This window comes from Phalacrocorax carbo, chromosome 6 (genome assembly GCF_963921805.1).
Source record: "Phalacrocorax carbo chromosome 6, bPhaCar2.1, whole genome shotgun sequence".
Taxonomy (NCBI): domain Eukaryota; kingdom Metazoa; phylum Chordata; class Aves; order Suliformes; family Phalacrocoracidae; genus Phalacrocorax; species Phalacrocorax carbo.
In genome coordinates, this window is record NC_087518.1 from 2,856,301 (window position 1) to 2,877,240 (window position 20,940).

At 45.7% G+C, this 20,940-nt stretch overlaps 1 long non-coding RNA gene across 1 annotated transcript in view; it reads left to right on the forward strand.

Annotated features, from left to right (window-relative positions):
* LOC135313788 (uncharacterized) overlaps positions 1–20,940 on the forward strand; it is a 272,793-nt gene that overhangs the window by 202,015 nt on the left and 49,838 nt on the right. The window contains exon 5 of the long non-coding RNA XR_010373283.1: positions 9,428–9,524. This is a non-coding gene — a long non-coding RNA (uncharacterized LOC135313788). The remainder of the gene's footprint in view (positions 1–9,427; positions 9,525–20,940) is intronic.

Consider the following 20,940-nt stretch of genomic DNA (forward strand, 5'->3'; position numbering starts at 1 on the left):
ATTGGTGAGCAGATGTGCTCAAAGTCTTGGTAATTTCTTGGGGAACTGGCAAGCGTGGTAGGGAGGGCCTCAAAATTTATTTCTGCGTACCCCTAAAATGGCTTCGGGGGGTGCTGCGTGAGGCTGGCCAGGACGCGGTGGGTGCCTGGACGGTGCACGTCAGCCTCTGGGACCCACGTGCGCTTCCCACCAGGAGCAGAAGCTGTTCCCCTCCACCTTGCTCTGGTTGAAGCCTCTGCTGGTTTTCTTTGGGGTTTGGTGTCTAAATAATGCTGCCTCTGCATGTTTAAAAACAAGCAAAGCAAAAGCCCCAGGCAAATCCCCTCAAGAGCGAGGCAGGCTGCAATGGCAACTAGATCTGAAAGACGGCTCACCCCGGCCACCGCCGCCCCTGCAGGGTGGGGAGGATGGTCTGGAATGGAAACCATTAAATAAAGTTTAATCTGCTAAAAATGTGCCCAGTCTTGGTTAACTTGCAAACAGCCAGAGAAACATAAAAGCAAATAACAGTACCCGAGCAGGCCTATTGCTGCTTAATTTTTTGTGTTTTTTTTTTCCCCTAGAAGCCAGATTATTTTCCCAAGTAGCACAGTGCTTGGGGGCTTTCCATGCCCCGTTTCAGGTGCTGGGTGGGCCCACGAGCACTGGCTGCTTCCAAGTGAGCCTCCCATCAGGATCCCATTTTAAAGAGATGCCGCCAGTACTTCAGCACTCGAGACGCTGCCTGTCTTGTAACATCCGAGCCATCTGCAGCAGATTAACTTCATCGGGCTTCTCTAAATCTCTCTTTCCTGTGATCTCCCAGCATCATTTACACAACCCTGATTTATGGCCTCCAGGTTGACCTTTAAGCCTGTCTTACCTTAGCTGAACTTGCAGCATATGAGTCCATTTACAAGGCTTTGCTTTCAACATAGTGGGGTTTTATAGACTGACTTTTTACCATATGGCACTTCCTTCACAGCTACATCTTCAAGAAATTGCTTACAGGTGCAGGGATCTCAGTCTGAGGCTTTTTCCAACATCATTGTGACCCCAGTGAATACTTTTATTGACTATTTTTTCTTTTCCCTGCAGTTATCAGCTGTTCTGCTGACTTCCACTTTTTGGGGTTTTGGGTTGGGTATTTTTTTTCTGTACTTTCAGAGACTCGTCTTATTATTACAGAAAAATCAAATAGGTACAATAATGGCTTAGGTCAGAACTATTCCATTTTATGACCTTTGCAAATCCTCTTCACTCATGGGTTTTATGTGATAAATTAATGCTTTTGTGAGAAATGGTCTCAAAGTAGACGTATTAAATAGCACTTGTTTCTGACCTGTGGCATCCTCAAGTCAAGAGTTTTCCAAATTCTCTTGCACACGTTTCTGGTTATTCATCAGGTTTGTAGCTGATCCATTTCCATTCATTTGGGTCTATTAGGGAAGCCGCTCAAGTAGTCTCAAACATGAGACTGAGCCTTCGCTTTCCTCTTCTGCATACAGATGATCTGTGGTCGACAGGAGCGGGGCTCCAGCCCGTGAGATGCGTGGCGGCCTCGGACGGAGCCATCTCTGCTTTGCTCGGCTAGCCATGGCCTCTGCTGTCATTGAGGTTGTGGGGTGGGTTTTTCCCCCCAATTACTTGATATCTAGACATTCATACTCCCCTTCTCCTCCAGAGATGTGCTTCCACTTGAATGTGAAAGCCAAGTTAGGCTGTTTTGCGACGCCAATAGCTGTACTTTACCCTGTACGTATCCTTACTCCCGAGCCAGGGAGTGAAAACAGCCTCTGGGTCTGAAACGGGGACAACGATGCACGGGAGGTTGGACTTGATGATCTTAGAGCTCTTTTCCAGCCTTAATGATTCTATGATGAGGGCAATGATAGGCTGCTCAATGGAAATGAGCACAGGGCAATGGAAATTACAATACCCAAGGCAGGGGAAGGACCTCAAGTGCTTAACATGACATTATCAGGCAGCCCAGGCAATCCCAGTCATGGATTATTGAGAGTTCTCCCATGAATTTCAAGTGTAATTCCAGGGATTTTTTAATGAATCCATTTCTGTCAGGGGTGCTACCCTGTAACCAGAGAGTTATCATCCCTTTTAAAAAGGGAGAAGTGGCAGCTTCAGGTCAGCACTCTGCAAAGTGTTAGAGAGGCAGGAGGAGAGAGTTGTGGTCACAGAGGCAAAAGGAGAGTGACATGAAATACATTATTATTGCTATTGTGTTGCAATCTAATTTAATATCTTTTTTCCTTAAAAGGTATCTTTTTTTTTTTAGGCAATGATAACGGTTGGATGTGATCTGTCTGGATTTAATCAGAGCAACCGACACACAGGAAATTATTGTTTGAAGCCGATACAATGGAGATTAATATTAAATTTGTAAAGGAGGGGAGGGGCTGGCTAAAGGGGAGTCTCTGCGTTAGATATGCCAGGGAGTTACTGGGGTGGGTGGCAGCAGTGGGGTCGGGGTACGTGCTCGCTACGCTTGCAAAAGTAAAACTGGCCATACTAAGGAGGTCTGGATGTGATATGGGGAGAATTAGATGACAATATTGATTAGGGTAGTAGAAGTGAGAGAAGCGAGAGGAAACTGGAGAGCAGAGAATGCAAAATAATGCTTTTATAGCAACACATTGCTGTCACCTGGGGACTTGTCATCCAGAAGTGATGGGGAGGGAAAAAGATCTCACTTACAATGACATTTTGTAGGATGAGTGAGGTATCGGAAAGGCTATGTGATTTATTTGTTCTTTAGGATGCGTTAGGTAAGGCATCCTTTAGTAAAGACTCAGCAAGGTCACAGCTGCTGTGCAAGGCCTTGGCATGACCTCATTTGGAATATTTTGTGCAGTTCCAGGAACTGTGTTCCAAAAAATGAAATTATTTGGATCAGGTGCAGAAAAGGGCTTCTGGGATGATAAGAAGAGTGTAGGATCTCTCTTAAAAAGTGTATTACGGGAGTTTGTCTTGTTCAGCCTGATACCATGGAGGTCAGGAGGGGACAGGCTGGCTCTCTGTAAGTGCGTTTGGGCATAAGAGTCAAGGATATTTTCTTGAATTAAAAGAAAATATGGGTTCGCTGTTAAATGAGTTATAAAACAATGATTAATTAAGTTTGGATGGAAAACTAGCAGGTGCTTGAGGGTGATTGCTGGCCATCCAAGGAGCGAAGCTTTTTCAAACTAGCGGTAGGCAGGAGGGAGTGTAGCGCACATCCTGAACAGTTGGGAGCGTGAGCTTTGGTAGCATCTCATCTCCGTATCTGGGGGATCTGCGTCTGGTTGTCGCTCTGCCAGTTCCTGATCACTCCTCGTCTTCCAGTCCCACTGGATTTATTCTTGCGCTCCTTTCCTCTCCGCAAAGCGCGATGCGAATGCTCTCATACTCTCCAGTCAAAGCTTTGGAAACTAAGGGTTTTGGTAAATGTGGAATTAAAGCTGAATTAATTTATTTTGCCCTAAATGTTATATTAACATGTCATTTATTTACTTATTATAGCAAAAGAACTCAAACTAGAGATTTCTGTGTCTCCCAGAAGACCGTTTTGATAGATTTTATTGAAATAAACTGGAAATATTAGAGAGATGCCTCTTAACTTGTGGCCTGAAATTAAAATGAAATTATCAGCGTACTGGCTAATTAAGAGAAGACATTTGTAATTTAAGTGTTAGTATTCAGCGTAGCTGTAAGTCACACGGTAACGATGATAGTTAAAACAATATTATGAGAGGCTGACATTTTCATTCCGGTGATGAACCTGTGAAATGGATCAACCAATTTAAAGTTTAACGATGTCGTTAGTGTGGCTGAGCGTGCACGCTCTCCGCTGGCAGCGTACCGCGGTCCGAATGCAAAGCGGCTTTAAACGGGAGTTGATTTGAACTTTTATTCAGCAATTCAGTTGAAAAGGGTTATTATTTGATATCACTTCAACCTGAAATGACTGCCAGTTCAACTAGCAGGGAGTGAATTAAATTTGATTGCAATAATGTGCATAAAAAGCCCGTGTAAAACCAAAAGTTAAATGCCCTTTTATTGGGGTGAGAACTGTTAGTTTTGCAGAAGGAGTTGTAAAATCCTGCAGAAAAGTGGGGCGGGGAGGGGGGAGGTTTTCTTTACAGGGTGTGTTACATGGCACCGTGCCGCGGCAGCCCGGCCCTGCGCAGACAGGCGCCCATCAGGCTGGGAGCTGCAGTTCTGCTCCAGCCGGTCCCTGTGGGTGCCCCTCGGGGTGACGGGCCCCGGCAGCGTCGGGCCAAGCTCAGCACGACCCCGGCGGGACCGTGGGCTGCCCCGGAGCACGGACAGCTCTGCCCAGAAAGGGCCGTGCAAGGTGCCCCGCACGTAAGGACAAGCCGCTTTGCACGAGAGGCTGTGGTGCTCCCGCAGGAGATACACAGAGAGGATCGATCCGTGGGGAAAAGAGGTGTTTTTTCCTTTGGCTGCGTTTTTTGGCAGAGTTAGGGGCATCATCGTGGGGCCCAACCTTACCGCTTGAAGAGAGCGTGAGCTGGTCACGTGTGCGACACGGGGTTGCTGTCTGACTTAGTGCCACGTCTGCTTGGGCACTTCAGCAGGTCACGCTGCCGGAGGACGCGTGGAAAAGCAGGAGCAGTGCTCCTTCGTGTCGGGGGGAGGTTACAGCACAGCTTTGAACGGCTGACGCGACCGTCCTCAGAGCAGCGTACCGTGAAGCACGTTTCCACGGGCTGCGCTGTCACCGAAGATGCGTCTCCAAGCTGCAGGAGAGTTTCTTGCTAGAAGTGGTCCGTATGTCCTTGCTCCACGGCCAGTGGAGATGTGACTTCAACGCTTGTAGAGCAGGCAGCGAGTAGCCGGGGGCGATGGCGGAGATGCTCCCGTCGCCCGTGGCTCCGGCAGCGGTGTGGGCGGCAGCTGAAGCCCTCCTTGGTGCTCCGGCTGGAGACCCTCGCTGTGTGCTCAGCCGTGCGCAGAGAGCTGGCTCCACGTTGTCCTCTGCCGTCTTCCCTGGTTAAAAGCTTTTAACCCAAGTACAGCCATTTCCAAGCCTCTTACTTATAGAGCACGGTCATCACCTTGCTTAAAGCAAAATCAGGGGCTAATGGCAAGATGCTTCAGAGCCCTAAAGAGCTTTGTACTCCCCAAGGTCCGACTCGACATGGATAAAAGGCAGAGAGAGGCCAGAAGTATCCCTGTGTCAGTGTAATCCCATGGCACGAGAGCCCGTGTCCACACTGAATCCCTTCTCCTTCGGTCTGTCTCATCGGGAGAGGTGTTATTTGAGCAGTAACGCTGTTTTTTTTTCTGGGCAAATTAAACCACAAAACATGGTTTCGCTGGAGAACACTCACAGTCCATTGCTGGAGCTGTCTTTTTTTTAAAGAATGAAATTATTGAATTAAGTCAAATAACTAAAAGGAAAACAAGGAAATCAGAGTTTGTTTATAAACTGCTTGTGAGCATAAAAAGAGGCTACATTTGTTGACTGAATTATTAATGATGAATTATTTGCTCAGCCCTAGTTAGTAAAAGATTTACAGTAATTCCTGCTCTCTTTTTCTGTGTTACTCCGTTCAGCCAGATAGCTGTTTCCTCTGTGGATGTTATATTAGAATCTTTATGTACAGTGAACACCATTTGTTATTGCAGGCATCTGTCTTGAAAGAAAATCTAAAAAAAAAATTAAAAAAGGAAAGGAAAATGCACCATGAAGATTGATTTCTTTTCTATTTATTGAGTTAAAACTTGCAGACTTGAATTGAAACGGGGTCTCATTTATCATCAGACTTGGTTGCATCTTTAAATAACCGCCTTTTTATCGAAATATGTTCACAACATAATTTATGAAAGTAGCAATTTGGCAGATTGAACTATATTTTTCTGAATTGAAGCTCTGTTCTCTCTGATTTAATATTTAATAACTAAAGCATATCTGCTAGTGAACTAGATAGAAATGACAACTCTTCTATGTGGGCTGATTAGGGGAAGAAAATCCTACAGGCAAATAATATCTTAGTTTTCAAAGGATGCTTTTAAGCTATTCAATTCTTATTCCTCTTTGAAATTTTTCTAATAGTTTGAACAACCTTGAATTAACAAATGTAAATGAGTGTTTCAAATCGTACTGCTTAAATACTTACCTAGATAACTTCAGAGAAGCGAGTTCTAACTTCTTACAAATAGATATTTCTAGAGAAGACCCACAACTTAATGATCTTTTTAGCATCGCAATAAATGTATCAAAAATTTTGTTTGAAATGAAAATATTTGTGCTGCAGAAGTAAGGCCCCGGTTTGGCTTGTTACTTAAAGACGTGTCTAACTGAATATATTTGTACCACCATTGGGTTGATCAGCCTGAAGTCGAGAATTATCTGATTTTGAAAAAAGGGGGAAAGTCTCTCTAAGGAATCCCACAAATTACTTTTTTTGTGAGAAAATACGTTCCTTATCTCTTACAGGTTTGATGGGTTAAGGGACTTTGATGCGGTCGCTGAGCTGGATAGCTACATACCCAGCAGTTCAAACGAGACGTGATTGCTGCCCAAAACGAACCAAAATGAGCCTCGTGAGAGGTTTCACCGAGTTTGAACGAGCTGATATTCAGCCTTTGTGGTTTTGCTGCGTGTCCGTACTGCCGGGCTGCAGCGGGGCTGCCGCTGCACGAGGAGCCCTTGGGCGCCGGGGTGACGCCGGACAAACACCGAAGGGACCAAACTGGGAGAGGGATTTTCTTGTGCTATTTCTGGCTGGTTGAACATTCATAGCCCTGGCTATAAAAGCACAGCTTGATATTTATGGCTGCCACTACAGCCTTGTGCCTTTGCAAAGAATACTCTGGGTTTGCAGTAGTGCAGGGCCGAAGGGGTGAACCTTCGGCCGAGGCGTTATGCCGTCTCCTCGGCGCTCATCGCGCTTCAGCGGGGAGGGATGTGGCTGTGGCCGGGGCCTGCCGTCCTTTGCAGGCACATCGATCTGCTTTTCACCATCCGTGCATACGAGTAAATAAGAAAAGTCTAACGTGGCTTTAGTCTTCCCCCCGCTCGGGTTTTGCGGGGTCCCTGCGGGCGCCCGGTGCGCTGTGTGCCGGCGCGCTGGCGGTTCCTCTTGGCCTCCTGGTTTCTGCTGCAGGAGGTCTGGCCTGGGAGAAGGGAATCGCAGCCGTGCTTAGACCTGCTGGGATGGTTTGGACACGTGTTACCTGCCTGCTTTCCGCCAGCTTGGGCTCAATTCAAACGGCAAGAATAAATGGGCTTACTTATATAATTATATAATGTTTTCAAATACAGGAAGGGTCAGAGCATGGGAAGAGGCATAGTGGCATTAAAACATAAAAAGTGCTTTGGCTTTTCCATTAAGCTGACCAAAAAAACCCCAACAACAACAAAAAAACCCACAAAACCCCCACAAATTTTGGTTTGGTTAATGTGCAGTTACCACCTGCCCAACGCTCACGCCTTCCCGGCTGAGCATATTCTGGTAACAGTAAAACAGCTTTCATCTTTCCTTTTATTGTTAGCAGATTGGCAGCTTTCAGGTTTGGCATAAATATTTTGGATGCAATTAGAATAAAGCGATATTGAATTGTTGTAGTGGGAAACCAAAATCCTTCACTTAAGGAGAAACCTCTCCCTTCAAAAGCAGCTCCTCTTGCCCTCCTCCGCCAGCCTTGATGTGAGGTATCGATTGCAGTCTGCTGGGGAAAGAGGAATAGCTTTTAAATTTTGTTGGGGATTCCCCCCCCCCCCCCTTAATTGTGCTTATTCCTCTCTTCCTCCAGCACTTAATTGATTTCTGTATCCTTGCAGCATCTTCTTCCAGCCCTGAAGGGCACCACGGTGGCATCTTCCCCCCTCTCCCGTGGCTTAAATCAAGTCCTAATAGGCGAGAGTGATTCGGCTTAAACAGTGGCAGAGCTGTGTCTTGAAAGATGTGAAGAATAATTAACTGGCAATTTATAATGTGTTAATTAAATGTAGCGATCATTTCACACTGTTGCAGTCTGTAATAATGCATGTGTGCCTTGGTAGGCAGAGGTTTACGGTCACTTTGGAAAGGGCCACAGACCCTTCCCTGAATGCAGATCACTGGGATTTGACTCGCTTTTGAGAGCGATTGCAAGGTTTTTCTGGTGGGAAATTGGAGCATTGATGGGTGCGTGCGTGGGGGGAAACCTGGCCAGCTCCTGCCGCTTTTAATTTTTAGTCTTTTAAATGGATTTAGCCCATTTAGCCCAACCAAGGGGCCAGTGCGGAGCTCGCAGCCCTTGGGATGGGTCCGTGTGGTGCAGCTGCGGCCCCGCTCGCTCCCCGGCATCCCGCCCGGCGCTGCCGAGGAGGGGGGGTAGGCCAGCCTGGGTCCCAGGGGGTTTTCCAGGCGGTGTGGAGGTATTTCACCGCCGGCTGTCCAGCCCAGCCATGTGGTGTGTCGTGAGTCCTCCTTGCTCAGCACAGTGCGTCCCCCTGCAGATAGAAACGAAGAGTTCCTGCTGCTGGCATCCAAGGAGCTGTGCCGGTCTGAACTGAGTATAAATAAAGCAAGGACAAGAAAGGAGCAGACACATATATGGAAGATGGGACGGCATAAACAGGGTGGTCTCCTGCGTCTGCAGACCACCAGTGCGGCTCTGGCAGCTGGCACCGTTATACAGCCTATTTTTGCATCCTCAGGCATGTGCTCTGTCTCTCTCAAAAAAAAAAAAGCTTGTCCCAAGAATCCTGGGACAGGTGAAAAATATAATCCCAGACCAAATGGTCACCAAAAAGTTGCTTGTTTGAAGGAAAGCTTAAAATAAACCTGTTGCTGGGGAGAAGTGGAAGCTTAGGGGTGGGAAGTGTAACAAGACTTGTAATACATAATTAAAATCAAATTTATCAAGGCTCGCGCTCATTGCATGGGGTTCAGGATTTTTTTCAAACTCCTGGAGCTGTGAAGTTCTTTGAGAACTTCAGTTATCAATAACCCTTTACAACAGTGACACAAATCCTGGACACAATTACCAGCAACAGCGCAGCAGAGCTTACCTAATGCGTTATGAGAGTTACTGGAATGGGCAAAAGTGCGTGGGGTTAATATCCTCTTTTTTATATCTTTTTCTCTCTATACCGTAATCTCATGAGCGCATCAGAATTCGGGCTAAAAAGGAGGATAATTAGACTTGTCTTTTTTCAAAGCTCAGACTGCAAGCACAGCATCTATTTTTCACTGCTTGGGTAAAATTCTGATTTTCTAGAATACAAGAAGCCCCCTTGCTTCACTAGCACGGCTCCTAAACCTCGCTGCATTTCATGCTTAATGAAGCATACAGATGTACAGTATTTGTTTTTTTTATCCTAAAAAGCTTATGTGTATTGGTACTTTTTTTTTTCTCTTGCATTAAAGTGAATCTGTTTGGACTGCTGGAAGCTGAAAATTCCAGAATTAAAACTTGTGTATGTCCCTTTCTGCAGGAATCACGAAACCCGTTGCCTGTTGTGGGCTTTGGAGCAGGTTTCGCATCCATCCACGTCAAGTGTCAGAAGCGGCCCCGTCCTCTGGATCCTTCGGGTGAGTGATCTGCCCTCCTGTGAGGTCTCTGACAGATGCGTATGTTTGTAGGACAGGAGGATGCTCTAACATTAAAGCACCTGGTAGTTCACACTCTGGTAACGTTGCTTCATGAATATTAGCTGGTTTTATTTCTTTTTAGAAATATTTTGCTTAAGGATGTGTTGTTTGTCTTGGCGTTCTTCAGTGTATTTGTTTGGGGAGAAGAGCAAACACAAGTTTGGGCTTACTGTGACTTAGTGCTCGAAAACCAGGTACGATAAATACCTGGCTGTTGGCAGCTTGTAACTGGCCAGCTGGTGCGTACTGGAGTCTTCTGCTCTAACTGAGGTTTTCTGGGCCCTCGTCAACCCAGTAGCCAGTTGGTTATCTGTGGGCTAAGGATGGAAAATCAGTGTTCAGGCTGAAACAATTTTATTCTTTTTACTAACCACTTTCTCTGGGGCTGAGCGGCCCGCTGGAAGAGAAGGGAGCACGAGCTCTCCCAGAAGGGCATCTCCTGCAGTGGCTGCCAGAGGCAGAACAGGCGCTCGGCGGGACCGCTGGGCTGCGTCCTGTTCTTGTCCGCAAATGCAAGAGACATCGACGCCGTCTTTCCTCAAATACCTGTGTATTAAATACCTGCACGTATAAATACATTTCTTCCTAAGAGGCTTCTAGTCTTGATTCCAAACTGTGGTGTGATGGTGGACTCTCTGCTTCTCAGCTTGGTGTTACCCGCGCTGATTGAGTTCATTTGGAGACATCCTCATTCGAATTTTTCGGCATTCTCACCTTTCAGCGTGAGATTGGAGAACCCTCCAGTGCTGTTTTTTCCTGAAAATAATCAAGGGGATATACTGTAATCAGGCCATCTCGCAGTCATCATCTTGCTAAACTAGGTTGAACTACTTTCAGTTTCTCTCTGCCAGCCCTTGAACCCTTTTGCGGTGTTTTCAGTTGTTCAGGTTTTTCTTAAACGATGCGGAAGAGGAATGAACGCGACGCTGTGGTGGTGTTGGTGTCCCCGAGGGACCCGCCGGAGACGCGCTGCCCTGGGGGATGGCTTGGCTTGGAGACAGGGAGGCCTCAGCATGGGAATACATTTATATATACGTCTATACATAATGATATTTAGCGATGCGTCTGTGCGTCGTCTAGGTATTTACTGTACGTGAGGGAGTCCGTCAAAATGAACACGTAGCTAACTTCCCTGAAATGCTAAACCAGGAAAACTTCTTGAATTCAGCGCTTTATAGCAGGAGGTTGAGAGCTTTTGTGTTTGTTTAAGAAAAAAAAAAAAAAGGCCAAAAAATTCCACCCAATTTTAGCTATCAAAGCTGAATTTGCCTTCTAAGGTTCATTTAATCACTACGATGGCTTAGTGAGAGAGAACGCTGCAGAAGGGTAATTTATCTTTATTTGTCAGCTCCCCAGGGCTGAGTTCTTTTGAAGGGCAAAAGTGAATAGGAGGTAAGAATAAATTGTAAGCTGTCTAATTTTTGACCTGTGATTTCTTTCAGACATTATGTTTAGGGAGTTTTTGGGGAGCGGTGTCAGGAGACCATCAGTCAAACCTGTAAGGTGTGCCAGCCTGTGCACTTGGGTGAGCCGGTGAAATGCCGTAGCGGTTTACACTTTTTAACCAGGGAAAATATGCGTAAGACTTAAAGGGGACAGGAATGAGTGGAGTTCTCTGCAGATCTTAATAGTTATGGTGGGGAAAATTAAGCAATATAAATTGGTTTGATGAACCGATACTTTCACTCTGTCTCAGTGTGGCATCTGCGGCACGAGGCTCATCCAGCAGCCACCAAAGTCAATAGAAAGATTCCTATTGATTTCAAAGGGGCTTGAATCTTATTTAATGAAAATTTCACTAAAGGCAACTTGCACGTGTCCTGACTAACGTTGTTGTAAGGGAAACTGCTTCCTGCTGTGCGTTTAAAAATGGGTCGCTTTGGTGATCAGTGGTGGTTCCTAGGAAAGCTGCCCTTGCGCTAGGTCATCTGTCCACGTGGACGGAGCGCTTCACCTCACGGGGTCACGCAATCAACCATCAATTACAGGAGCTAATTGACGTGTAAGCCCCCACTCATAAAATTACATGATTGCAAAAATAAAATCACATTTGGGAACGGACTTGTTAAAGTTTCTAACAATAACTTTGCTCGCTTGCTTTGCGCTCCAGGTTTGGTTTTGTGGTTGCGCTGTCCTGCTCTGGTGCCTCTTTCCAGGTTCTGGTCCAAGCGCTTAACTCAGAACCTTTTTGCAGTTGGGCTCTTAAATTGAAACTATTGGAATCCAGAGTTTAAAAAGCAGATTTTCCTGTCCCACTGTAGACAGAGCTAAAACCTTGACAGGCCAATAGTAGAAAACTTCCAAGAATGGTCCTTCTCCGTAGGGCTAGGTCTTGGCTGCCAGAGAAACTAATGAACGTCAGCAGTTTGTCGAGAAACTGGCATTCTGGAGGTAGAAATCAGGTAGGTGTTACCATTCTGTTGGCTGATGAAATCATGCGTGTTCCCGGGCGGTAGTGTTGGTGTGATTTAGCCACCACCAGAGCTGCTGGACTTAATGTCACGGTCGGATGTAGCAGTGAGGTGGTTAATGTACTTCAGCTGTCTCACCCTAAAGCTTTCTACCTTTATTCATAGCAAAGCTGGACAAGCCCAAATTTCCCATACGAAGTCAAATGCCGCCTATATCCCGCCTCCTGCAGGAAATCAGAAGCCATCTTAGAGAATTAACTAGACTTGCATAAAAAGTGATGTCAGAGCTCTCAGTGTTTTAGGTACCCTATATCTGATGCTGTTTCATTGTAAAAGGAGTCTAACAGCGAAACCTGCTTCCCCATGAGGTGTATCTAGATACATGTGTGGGGAAGCTTTGTCTTAAAATTTACCTTTGTTATGACTTGTCAAAATGCAGTGAATTAATGCTTACTAGTGAAATTATTTTAACTGCAGACTCCTAAGCTGAGGCTTATTTTCAATAAATCTCATTGATCATGTATGGCATATCTTTGATTGTCCTTAGCAGAAATTGTTAAAGATGTGTAAGCAAAAATTGTTTCTTCCAAAACAGCAGGAGAAACTTGGCTCTAAATAATAATACTTTGAATTAGAATATTAGGCTTTGATTAGAGGCAGTGTCTTGCAGTTAGGCTTCACATGTCTTGCTCTATCACATTATGGCGTTTATTTTACATTCTCTCAATGCTCTTCAAACAGTTTGGTTTGGTTAATAGGACTTAAGAGGTAAAAGTCATCTTGGATCTGCTTCCTCGAAGAATATTCAGAAGGTAAACCTGACTTTTTAGCTATCATAATTGCTGTGGATTCTTTAGTTCCCTCTTTAATTTTTCTCTTTGTATTTCATGCTCTCCTGCCCATGTTAATTTTTTACCAAGGTACCTTGATTTACAAGGCATATAGCTAAGCAAGTTGACTTCGCGTATACGGTGACAAGAGGATACAAGCAGAAAAGGGCAAGTCATGTGCAGCAGCGTTTGTTTCTAGCACGTGATCAACGACAAATTTACGGTGGATGCTTGGTTTTATATTGCCCATTAAAGCGGTATTCGTCCGTGGTGGTGAGCAGACAGCACACACAAATTTCCAGTTTAACGAGGTTCGACTTCATTCACTTTTATGTGAATCCTCTGTACTGTCTGCTCCAGCCTGGAGGTGTCGGGGAGCTTCTGCAGCCGCCACCGCGCGCGGCAGAGACGCAATGAACTATAGGGATGAGATGTGAAAACTGAGTTAGGTTGAAAGCCCTTGGGGAAGCTGGGACAGTAATTAAAGCTGGCAGTAATTAAGCATGTCCTAGCTCAGGCAAGAGGAAGATCCGCTGCAATCAGTAGAGCCTTTTGGCTCTCCCACCTCTAGTGGGTAACACAGGACAGGACCCAGAGGGAGCTGGTGTTCGTGCCTAGATGCAAGATGTGTGGCTGTCTTCTCCCTCCTTCTGGTGGAGAAAGAGGCTGGAGCAGAGCTGGGCGCAGCTTGAGGTGCAGGGCAGTCGTGCCTTTTGGCTGGTTTTTGTCTTGGGTATTTTCTTTTTTTCATCCGTAAGTTTGGATTACGGATGAGGAAGCCTGATGGAACAGGAGGTACTAGCAAAAACCCGTGCCAGGGCTGCCCGTGGCAGCCTTCACGCCGCGCTTCAGGCTCCTCCACCTGCAAATGCTCAGCAGGATTTTCTGCTCTGTCCTTGGGCACTGCCGTAAAAGCAGAGGCCTGAAGAGATTTGAGGACATTCTGTAAAAGGAAGACTAGCCGATAAGATCTATATGTGTAGGCATAAAGTGAGCTGTTCTCTGCTTTTACCATCTCCTAGCTTTAAGCAGACTTTAAGTTAGCTGAAACACAGTCACAAAATAATGCCAATCGGCTGTCTTTTTATTACAGTTTTCTTTCTGTCCTTCCTGCTCTTTGCCATAAAGTTGAGGAGTTTTAAGTGAGGGTTAAGAGCTGCAGAGACACCGAGGCAGCCTTCCGTACAGCCCCAGAGAGGATCAGCAGCGAGAGGGGCTCGGGCTCGCCCCGCCGCCGAACACCCCGGCCCTTGTCAGCCACCGCTATTCAGTGGTTCCAGAAATAAAGATCTTTGTTCCAAAACCCATTTTAGGTTGCTAAGTGACAGCAGCGTGCTTGCCTTTTGCATTACTGACTAAAGTCAGCTCCTAAAAGCGAGGAAACGACTAGTTAAGGGCATGATAAAATTCAGAGCGCCGGGTATTAAATACATGATTCTTACTCAGGGAGAAGAAATGCACGTTTCGGCTCACATAAAGGCCAGACCCCCACGTCGGCGCGGGGAGCGCGGCGGGCGGAGGAAGGGGTAGTTAAGCCCTTCAGAGCTGCCTGTGTTGACCATGTCCCTTCCAGCCAGGGGATGCTCCGGAGGGGAGAGCTGGGGGATCGTGCTTTTATCAGGCCGTGCTCTTCTCTTTTCCTTCTGAAAATACACAGCCTGTGGTGGAAGTCGCTCAAAAACATTTTTCAATGTCCTGCTGCCGTTCTTTCCGCTTTTGCATCACTCCCAGAAATCCAGGTATCGCTATAAACAGTGGTATTTCTAAGTGATGCACCTATTTCTCCCTCTAAAGTGTCTCTTGAACATCATAATCTGGGTATGTTTCATTTTCTCTCTCTAGTGTGGTTTTCTTTAGAGGTACAAAGATAACAATGCACATTTTAAAAATATAATTCTAATTAAGAAAAAAAAACAAATCCAGAAGCAGCTTTCAAATTAGGCCTGTGTTAAAAAAATGTGGCGTCAAACCTGTGGTCCTTAGCGAGGAGAGGAGGAATTCAGGGCTGAATTATTTTGCCCTTGGGAACGCCTTGGTCATAGCATGGCCCTTAGGTCTGTAGAGAGAAAATTAAGTGGGTGATGCCTCAGTTCTCGCCTTGAATTTAGTACAGTGATTTAATTATCTGAGTGTGTAGGGGAAAAAAAACCTGTGCCAGATAAGCATCTAGAGCTGCACCCTGCCTCCCTGGAGGAAGGGACTAGAGTTGAGAGGGACTAAAATAGGGTTGCTCAATAAAAGCTCATTAACAGTGCCTGCGTCGCTGGTCCCAGCATTAACTATGACAAATATGTATATTTCATGATCACAGGAAAGTGCTATTCAAATATAAATAATTCCTTCTGTACAGCATACTTGGAAAAAAAAAAATTGTCAGATATTTTCAGTCAACAGCAGTTGGCTTTGCAAAACTCCTCATCAGCTGTGATAAGCTATTAGGGGAGTGTTTATGGATACATCAAAAATAAACTCCAAAAAGCATCCATCATCTTTACTGACCCTTTCCAAAGTGAAAGGATTTATTTTGCTGCTGGAAGAGTTTGCAAAGGACTGATTGAAACTGGGGAAGATGGAGAGAATTGACAGGGTTTGGTGTTTTTCCAGACATGCCATCAGGGTTTGATACAAGAAATGAGATACAGTTCATGTTCCTGTAGCACTGAAAATGCTCTGCAAAGTCTCCAAACCATAGAATTCTCTGAATTGCGGGAAAAATCTGCTCCTTTGTGTTACTTTGGTTTAATATAGGTCTTAACACCCCACTCCTCCCCCCCAAAATTAATTTTAGCACCCCTAAGGTCAACGTGCCTCAAAACCATTTGCAAAGGGTCGGGGCTCTGCCCTTTGGGATATTCTGGGTTGGTTTCCAGAAGTTTGTTTGTGTCTGAGGGCAGAGACGCTCAGCGGTGTGGGAGGGCTGTGAGGGACCTCTGCTCAGCACCTCTCTCTTGACACTGCCTGAAACGTTCGTAGCTGCTGCCAACGTCAAGGTGTGCCCAGATGGGGTTTCATTTGATCACTCTGTTTATTATCATAACTAGTTCTCTTAAAAAAAAACCAACCAAAAACCAACAAACCTGCATTTTGTAAAAATACTGCTGGTCTATTCTCTGTAGTTCATTAAGTGCTCTGGAGCAGGAACAGAAAAGGTAACGAAAATACGAATACATTGTGTGAAGGCGCTTGGGCTGTTATGCCTTGCACCGCTTTGAAAAGTCACGCGCCGGAGGCGGTAGGAAGTTACTTAAAACCTCCAAAAGCTACAAAAATTGAAAAAAAACTTTTAAATAACAGGCGTATCGTAGGTACGCGCTGCAATCCATTGTGCCTCACCTGATGTGGTAATTACTACCGTTACAGAACATTTTAATTACAACAGTGAGTCAAACTTCTGCATCTCATGAAAGCTCCTGACTACAAAAACTGTATTATATATGCGCAGATACAGTTTTTCTACTAATATTTTCCTTCCTTTGTATTTAGCTCTTAACAGAGACCAATCGCTGCCGTTACATCTCTGACTTGTCCTAAAGTTTCAAGATTTTTCCAGCATTGTGTGGAAAACAAAACATTTTCTTTAAGGACTTCTTATATTGTCAGTGGACCCTCAGTTTACCAACTTGCTTTTGAAATCTAGCTGGGCAGAGAAACTATTTGATATAGTGATTCTGCAGGCTGGTGGTGAGAAGACTGCAAACCCAAGTTTGAGTCGTTTAGCAGATTCACAGACGTTTTCTGAGGGTGAGATTAGAAGGAATGCTGGCCTTTAAAGGCAAACTCAGAGAATATGGATGTAAACAGCTTTTCAAAGCTGGTGAGTGCTAGCCTGAAACAGTGGATTTCCAAATGAAATTATACACCCTCCTCTGTTCTTCAGTTACTTCTAAAAACAACAATGTAGAAGACAAATCAAAATTAATTTTGCACACTGTGGGAAACTCTTAATGGGAAGCTTATGTAAAGCTTTGCATTCAAGATTCACTCTTTCAGGTTTTTTCTTTTCTGCACATTTTGCTGAGAAATTAAGTGCTAATAACCATTTTCAATAACTGTCCTTTTGGTTTCCTCCTGGCCTACTGATAGTTTTTGCTGCAAGCATCTTGCTGCTGCTCACAGCCTCAGTCTCCCTCAAACACCCAGCACTACCTTCAAAAACCCATCACCGCCCTAAAATCACATATACACGTGATTGCACAGCCCAGGCTTAACCCAGCAGCAAAATTGCAGGTACGCACGGAGAGGAGCCGCTAGATGAGACACAACCCGGAGCAGTTCATTGAGCGTCGGCTTCAGCCTGGGGTGTCCTGAAGCCCAGGGTTTGATGGCAGCGAGGGTCTGCGGGGCTGCAAGGTGAAAAGAGGAGGGATAAGGTGAACTATTAGCATAGCCTGCACGGAGATGGTGCAATATTTATAGTGAATATTTATAAACTGGTATTCATGAGCCCGTGCTTGTTCTAAGAGCACTAGCGTATACCCACAGGTATTTGCCTTTGATGTTTCTTTAGTCTTCAAGATCAAAACCAACCTTGTGGCTAAAAACATTCCTTGCAAAAAGTACTTGGCCATCTGTGAAAAATAGTTGGAGTTCTCTAATCTGCATTGCAGGTGCTCAGCCACCCCCAAACCAGGCGTCCTGCGTGACCACCTTTCTCTATTAAAAGCATCTCCCAAGAAGGATGTGATGGATATCTGGTTTGCATTTGAAAAAGCCATTTTTTCTGCACAAAAACCAAGGAGCTGTTGCTCCATTTGCCTCGTTGGCGTGCGAGCATTTGGGTGGCTCCGTAGCGAAGATGAGGGAGCCCATACAAGAGTGTGCTGTGTGTGTTTTAGAAGCCCTCAGCCAAAAATGAGGCCACGAATGACGATGCCTGCCGTGAGCCTGCCTGGGCGGGGGGGTGTTGCATAGAAGAAATTAGAGGACACCGCTTTCAGCAAGCAGGTGATGATAGGAGAGGGAGATGACAGCATGTATGTGGGAAGGAATAAAGCCTGCACGTTGTGCCCTTACATACAGCCAGGACAATAATTCCAGCAGATTGCAGAAAAGCAGGGACACTTCTGGCCGTTGCGCATCATTATTTATTTATGACTTGCTACTTTATTGACATGGAAAACAGTTTTGGAGAGCAGCTGATACAGGTTTTGCAATTTAATTTGTAGCTGCATGGGGCTGGTGTATGATGAGAATCTCACCTGATGGGCTGTAAAAGATGCCTTTGTTATTCTTTTCTTTGTTATCTCTCTGGAAGGTTCAAATTGTGCTTGGGAAAATTAAGAACAAAAATATGCACAATGACTAGATTAACTACCTGGTAATTACACTATAGCTCTCTTCAGGATCGCTAAGGCAAAATTAGGTCCTTAAAACATGCCTCAAACCCAGAAATGTCTTTACTAAGAAATTAATGAAATTGTTGACAAAAAGGAATTGTTAAATCCGTCCTCTTATTAAGTCCATCCCACCACCATGAAATAAAGACTTATAGTTGTGCAGTTTACGTCACGTGAACCAGATTCCACGCCTTGGTGGCTTTACTAGAGAGCGCGTTGTCTTCCAAGTCCACAGCAGAAGGGTGTGTACAGCCGACCTATCCTCTGGGAAAATGAGGAGCAGCACGTGAGTGTTCGAAAGCAGACCCTTTCCGTTAAATGTTACTGTCTGCTTCGGTGGAAAAGCAGCAAATAATTGTTTTGGTTTGGGTGTTACACTTCTGTTCTTTGTACCAGTACAAAGTGAAGGTTTCTGGGTTTGAGGTATTTTAAATGAAAACTGTTTATCGCGGTCTTTCTCGCTTGTTCTTTGTATTCTTGCAGTTGTCCTTGGAAGTAGGAAAGATTTGGGGAATAAGGGACAGGCACCGGATGAGTTCGTGGTGTGTGCAGACCCCTGACTTTCCCTTTCTGCCTCCTGATGTGGAGCAGCGGAGCCTGATCCTTTCCCTTCTGAAAGCAAACCCGGCTGCGGTCCTGCCTGCACCAGCACGAACCAGCAGGGAGCTGGGGCCTTCCCCTGCCCCTCTGTACAGCGCTCGGCTCCTGTGGCGTCCGTCCCTCCAGCCCACCCCAGAGTTCCCGCTGAGGTCGCGTACTCGGTACTGTGCTGGGTTTGGCTGGGACAGAGTTAATTTTCTTTACAGTAGCTAGTTGGGGGCCATGCTCTGGATTTGTGCTGAGAGCAGTGTTGATAATGCAGGGATGGTTTTGTTAGTGCTGGGCACCGAATTTGTATTTTTGGCTGGAAGTTTCCAAGCTGCATAAGGAGTTTGTCCAATTCTGAGTATCCACGTAGTCTAGCTGCCTTCGGTGATCACGTCAGTAAAAGCTAAGGAGGATGTCTCCGGAGCACAGGAGAAAACTGCGGGTAAATGGCCCTGTATTTGAGAGGCCGTATTATTGTAATCTTTTCCCAGAGTGAAAACCTCACTTAAAGGTTCATGGGAACATCTTTTTCTCAAACACAAGTTCTTACTTTAGGTTTTACTGATGGTATTAAAAACGTGTAGGAGCGATAACACTTTGCAGTTGTATAATAGCTATTAAACATTCAAACCGAGAGTTTTTCTGGTTATCGTTTGCGGATACAGAAATTGTACCACCTGCCACTGAAAAAAATTAAGCATGAATGACTATTGTGGGCATTGCTCTGTGACAGCTTCTGGCAGGGGAAGGCTTTTCAGCACTTGCTTACCGAGCAGTCAGAGTACTGAGAATAACATCAAGTCATTTAAGATCCCCAGGAGGCAGGACCTCCGTTTTGCACCTTGATAGAAATATGTCCAAAACCATGTTAAAAAATGCAGAAGACAAATCTTACTGCCAACCTTCTACGAACAGGACGCTTGCCAAGCTCACGTACCTGCTGCTGCTGCTGTGGTGTTTGAGGGTTGGGTTTTTTTTTTTTGCAAGCAGTTACTTTCATCTCACTCGTCTTCAACCGTCCCGTTTAAATAACTTTTGCGCAGGTTTCTGCAGCTTTGCAGTGTCCACGCAGCACGTGCCCGTGGTGCCATCCTGGCAACTCCCTGAGCGCTCCCTTCGTGTCACCGGTTGCTCTTAGAGCTTCTGATTTTCTTCCACATCAGCGCTGGCCTGCAGCATCCTGAAGAATGCTTAGGGGTTGTCGAGTGAACCGGTCCTTAGAGCACATTAAGGCATTTTCAAAGCAGTACATTGCTAATTAATGCGTAAACTCCTTGCTACCATTAATAAGATAAATTCGTGTTTTCTTCTTGATTCTTATGCACAGTTTATGGTAATTTTAAGCCCTACAGAAAGTGGCTGTTTCCATGAACAAATGTGGATAATTAGTCGTAGATAGTTATTATGCAAATCTAGTAACCCACACCTTTGAATGGAAGCGGATGAGCAGGTCGAGCACAATGCCCAAGTTTTGGATGCAATCAGAAAAGCCGCGTCAGTGTAACCTGCCCATGCTTAAGATCAGCCGCAGAAATTAATTTGGGAAATCCAAGCCAGAAATCAGCCCAACCTTTTCTCCCTCTCCAGGTGTGACTGAGAGGCTTGTGAGTGAGCCCGGCCGTTTCCAACAGGCGCTTCCCCGCTTGCCCTTAGAAATGAGCAATCCACGCTTCCAGAGGGGAGATGATAACTGCGTGGCACTGACAGTATTAGGGTTAATGTTCTGTGTAATTATGGAGCCGAGCTCTCTAACGAGCTGTACGGCACTGCTCTCGCAGCTGCAGGCTCTGCCGCAGAGCTCGACTCCTACCTTTTAATTTAAGAGCATGGATGGGGCAATACATGGATCAAACCTCCCATGGGGCTGCGATAGCAACTTGTAGGGCGTGCTCGTTCCAGGTGGCTTGGCTAATTACCAGCTTCGGCCGAGGGGCTTAGAGATCATGGGGGCTCTCAAGCTGTGCCGCCCTGCTTTTGGAGGCCTGTCTCGGGTTTCTCGGGGTCTCTTTGTGCTCAAAGACCAATTCTTTAAGCAGAGCACAGAGAGTGGCGCGGCCGGGCTGGAAGAAGAGTTTGCGGCTGGCGCAGAGGCCGGGTCTGAAATAACCGCGTTGCATTTCAAAGCATGTGCTTCGGCATCGCCGCTCGCTCTTACTGCTGAGGAAGGGCTGGCGGGAAAGCCCTGTTGTGG